Source organism: Hirsutella rhossiliensis, assembly GCF_020360975.1.
Source record: "Hirsutella rhossiliensis strain HR02 chromosome Unknown scaffold00012, whole genome shotgun sequence".
Taxonomy (NCBI): Eukaryota; Fungi; Ascomycota; class Sordariomycetes; order Hypocreales; family Ophiocordycipitaceae; genus Hirsutella; species Hirsutella rhossiliensis.
In genome coordinates this window covers 534432-540431 of record NW_025408678.1, presented here as the reverse complement: position 1 = coordinate 540431, position 6000 = coordinate 534432, and positions in this window count along the sequence as shown.

The window sequence follows — 6000 nt, the reverse complement described above, 5'->3', positions numbered from 1 at the left end:
CACGTAATATAAGGGGCAAGGAATATTAAACGGACTAAAGGGCTAATTAAGTTTAGAGCGATAGGTTACTTTAGCGCTTTAACGCTCTATAGCTAGGATTATAGGATCGCTCTAGCGCTTTAGCGCTCCTAGGCTATAGGATTACCTAGTGCTCTTAGCGATCTAAGGAAGCTCTCGAGATATATAAGGAAGGAATAAAACACTTCTTTAAATAGATAGCTTAATAGCTTTTAATATAGATCTTTATTATAATTCTATCTTTAATTTTAATTACTTAGTTATAGTTTATAGTCTATAACCTCCGACTTATTACTAGTATAATATATATATTATTACTTAGACTACGCCCTATTATATCTACTAATATAAACCCCTTAATAGGTTTATCCCTTAAGAATAATACTAGTTATTATACGTTAAAAGCTCTTATTTAGTATAATACCGCGTTACTTTAAGTAATATCGTAATTATTAATATACCTATATAGTAAACTAGATTAACTAACTCTAGAGCTATTATATTACCTTAGGATATAATACGTAAGATTATTACCCTTTAATAATAGGTATAGTTACTTAGGAATAAAGGAGGTAATAGATAAGTTAGGGACCTTAAAGAAGTAGTTAAACTAAAGTAGCTAGGACTATTTAACGGTACTTATAGTACTCTTTAAGACTTTCTTACTTAACTTAAGGCCTACTATTAGTTTTACCTAACGAAACTTTTAAACCTAGTCGAAAAGGTACTTTATATAGGAAATTTTTTATTTAGAATAGTACTCGCTTAGTTTAGACCTATTATAAAGGACTATCTTAATAACTAACTAGTATAATAAAATAGCGAAATAGATAAAGTCTTTACTAGTTTCTAAGGATTTAAAGAAGCTATTACTAAGGTATTTAGAATAACTAACGAAGAATAAGAAGCTAAATAAAAACTTTAAGAACTCTAATAAAGGACCTTAGTATCGGACTATACTATTAAATTTTACTAAGTTACCTTAAAACTTAAATAGGACGACGAACCCCTTATATCGCGATTTTACAATAGACTTAAGGAAGAAGTTAAGGACGAACTCTATAAGGAAGATTAACCTAACGGCCTCTTAAACTATATCGCTATAGTAGTATAAATCGATAATAGATAGTATACGCGATGCTAAGAAAAGAAATAAGAAAGAGGAAACTAAAACCCTTCTTATAAAAATAACTTTAGCTACTACGCTAACTATAAGAAAAAGCGCGAAATATAAATAGCTTAGGTATATACGATAAATCCTAGACTAATAGATTTAAGTATAATATAGAAAGGTAAAAGAAAGTATTTTAACTATAAGAAACTTAGATATTACTTTAAGGAATATAGATAACCTTATAAGGAGAAGAAAACCTACTAGGTACTAGCCCTAAAAGGTAAGAAGTACTTAAACGCTACTAATAAATAGGAGCTAAAGTAAAAACTCCTTAGTTAGACTATATACTATAACGATAAATATATAGTATACTTAAGCGATAAGAACGGTACTAAATAGTTGCTAAAGCTACTAAGGAAAACCCTTATAATAATATAATAAAGGGATCCTAAAATATAAAAATAAGTTAAATCGTAGAACTAAAATACCCCTATCTTAAAGGAGTCTCTTAAGACTAGATTAAGAAGAATAGTAAACGATTCTAGGAAGATATATAAAATAAAAATTAATAATAATAATAAGTAGTTTATAAATAATATAATAAAGAAGATATAGATATAGCCCTTATACTTATAAAACTTAGATAATAACTTAAAGAGGAATAATAAAGTATCGATAATATAAGGTTTAAAGAATAAAAAATACTTAAAGAAATAAAAGATAAGAACGAACTTATACTACTACCCTTACTATTAAGGGAGAATACTATAATTAGAGAATATACTTTATACTTTAAAGAATTTAAGGAAATACTTAAAATTAGAACCTAATAAATACCTTAAATTCTTATAGAAAACTAATAAGCTATATTAATTCGATACTAACTAATACTATATAAAGGAGACTACGCTATAGCTATAGCTATAGTTAATACCTTTATAGCTCTATAATAAGAATAGTAACTATAAGGAGAATTTAAAGACGATCTATAAATACTACTTACTTATAAGTACTATAAGTATATTTTATAGATATTATACGTTTACCTAGATTATATAATATACTTTTAAATAAAGGTATAATACGACGCTTTCTTAGTTAGGTTTAAAGGATAAGTACTTTTAAAACCCTACCTAAGTATAAGACTAAACTACTAGAAAATCGATTAACGCTACCTAAATAACTAAGTTATATTATTAGAACTTAATTATAGCACGCTACTTAAATACCGCGATAATTATAGATTATTAATAAGATATCTTTTAGAGATATATAAAATCTATAAACACGCTAAAAAAAAGGAATAGTATAGCGCTACCTTTATAGTATAGTAGTTATATACCTAGGAAGCCTATTAGCTATAACGCTAGAGTCGGTTTAAATCTAGCTAAGGGTACGATTAATTTTTAATCGGACTAGTAGACTACGCTAACCTACTTATTAATTAGCTAATTAGCGCTCTTAGAAGCGCTTATAAATATACTAGCAGTCTAGCCCCGCTATAAGTAGGCCGGCCCGGACCTCGCCTACTTAGACCTAGCAACGAATTTATTAGGACCTCCCCCTTTAACCCCGGTCTAGGCCCCCCGACCGGGAAAATAAAAACCTAGGGCCGATACTAGTAACTCGATAAGTATAGCGCGAAGCTAGTGCAATAACCTAACTACTAGCTTAGCTAAAGGCCGGTATTAATAAAAAAATAGCCCGCTAAGCCTTATAGTAGAAAAATAAGGTAGAGCCCGGGAAGATATCGTTATAAGATAAGGTTAGAGATAATTATATAATTAACTATTAACCGTTAACTAGAAAACGCTTATACTACCGATTAACGCTATATACCCTACGTATATAAAGGAGTTACTTTCTAAGGTTACTTTATAGTAGGGCTAATACGATTCCGACTAACTATAATAATACCTAAGATAGCCGGCGTAAGATTCCTATATATTATAACCGCGACTTAGTATAAGGGCGGACTAGCTATAAAAGAAGGGAGGGTTTTCCTTTAAGTACTTTAGTTTTTCCCTCTTATTTAACGTCGAAGTTCTAGATACCTCTAGATAGGTTACTAGTATAATCTTAATAATAGTATAGTGCTACTCGCTTTAAAGTATCTAAACTATTAATATTTTAAAGACTTATATAATAAATTAAATATAATAAAGAAGATTATAGGAAGATTATAACGAATATATATACCTAAACTATAGAGTTTATAAATATAAAAAAGCATAAGTATAGTATAAATAATATAATAGTATACTAAAAGATTATTAGTAATATATATAAAGGCTATAACCTATATTTAACTAAGGAAGAATTAATATAGAGATACTATATATAAAATAGAAAGACGCTAAATAAAAACTTAACCTTTAGTATAAAAACAAATAAAATTATAAAGTATAGTATATAATTAACTATAAAGTAGTATAATATAAACGATATAGCGTTAAGAAATAAGAAATCTTTAATTAGCTATAAGAAATTAGTCTCGTAAGCCTTAATATAATACTATATAATAAAAATATAAAGAAATAATATTAATAATAAATTAAAGAAGAATACCTAAATAAAATAAATAAGGACTAAGTAAAAAATAAAGTATACTATTTATAAAAGGGCTATAAACTAGCACGATATAATAAGATCTAAGGACCCTATATATAGTAATAGTAAGCTATAGTAACTAAATAGTATTAGATATTTAAATCGCGGGATATTACGCGTATATACTTTTAGACTATAGTATAATAAGTAATTATACTTTACTTAGAGTTATTAACTATTACTAACTTATATAAAGATATAAGAAAGATCTATATAAACTTATAAATATTAAAGGAGAGGCCTTTAACTCTAATAACGGAATTATTAATATAGAGATTAATTACCTTAATATTAATATCTAGGGTTATAATAAATAAGTTAACTTCGATATTATAGATATTAAAGAATATAACCTTATATTAAGACTTCTATAGCTATAAGAGAGCAACCTACTAATTAACTAGAAAACTAGCTAGCTATATTAAAATAAAGATATAAGTTTCTAGGACTAATAGATTTAAAAGAAAGTAAATTTTTATAATAATTTAGCTATTAAATAAGATAAAAGGGATAACCGTTTAAGTAAATTATTATAGGCTTTAGTAATATAAACGAAAATAGTAACCGAACTAGCGGATATAATAAAATCGACTAATAAGACCTATATATTAACCGATATAGCTATATAACCTAGTATATAATATAAATAAAATAAAGGATATAATATAAAGATCTAAAGAGTTATTACTACTTTAAGGAAAGACCTTAAATAAATTAATAAAGAGCTTAAATTAAGAGAAACTAGCTCTTAAAAGAAAGAATAAAGCTTATAAGATAGAATAAAGAATATCCCTTAAGAATACTAAAAATATAATAAACTCTTTAAGGAAGAACTTAAGATAGGGTTACCTAAATATAGTTAATAGGACTATAAAATTTATCTTAAGGATAGAATAACGCTAATATTCTATAAGATTTATAACTTAAACGAAAAGTAACTATAAATACTACGCGACTACCTTAACGAGAATCTATAAAAGGGATATATATAAACGTTAATATCTAAAGTAAGCTATTTAGTTATATTTATTTTAAAGAAAAATAGTAAGCTATAACTAGTTATTAACTATAAATAATTAAACGATATTATAATAAAAGACCGAATACTATTACCGCTTATATTAAAACTATAAGATTAACTATATAATAAAAAATAGTTTATATCCTTTAACCTTAAAAGCGCCTATAACTTAATATATATAAAAAAGAAATATAAATAGATAATAGCTATTAAAACGATATTTAGACTATTTAAATATCTAGTAATACTATTTAAACTTATAAATATACTAGCTACCTTTTAACGGATAATTAATAATATCCTACGTAAATACTTAGATATCTTTATAGTAGTATACCTAGATAATATCTTAATTTTCTTAGATACCCTAAAAGAATATAAGGAATATATCTATAAGGTACTCCGCGTACTTTAAAATATAAAGTTATTAGTTAAACTAAAGAAAAGTAAGTTTTATATATAGGAAGTAAACTTCCTTAAATATATAATCTTACTAAGAAAGATATAAATATAATAAGATAAGATTAACTTAGTTAAAGAATAGCTAACGCTAAAGAATATTAAGGATATATAAAGTTTCCTAGGATTTACGAATTACTATTAACGATTTATTAAAGATTTCGGAAAGATTATAGTACTATTATATAACTTAATAAAAAAGGGAAAAGGATTTATATAGGACGATAAAGCTAACGAAGCTTTTAAATATATTAAGACTACGATTATATAAGAACTAGCTTTAACTACCTTCGATTTAAAACGATAAATCGAACTTAAAACTAATATATTAGACTTTACTTTAAGAGTATAAATTAGATAAAATAATAATAAAGGAAGACTATAACTAATTATATTTTACTCGAAAAAGCTATATAGTATAGAACTTAATTGCCTTATCTATAATAAAGAATTCCTTATAATTATTTAAGCTTTTAAGGAATTTTAATACTACCTTCTTAAAAGTAAATATAAAGTTAAGGTCTATATAGATTATAAAAATATCTTATCCTTTATAATAATATAATAGTTAAACGGACGATAGATCTAATAAGCTAAATACTTATTAAAATTTAACTACGAAATAATCTATAAAAAAGGAATAGTAAACGGTCGAGCTAATACCCTTAGTCGATAAAGTAACTATAATATAAGGGTACCTATAGTAAAAGAATAGCTCCTAGAAATTAATAAAAATAGGAACTATTAGTAATAATAGCTAAATATAATATTTAAAGTA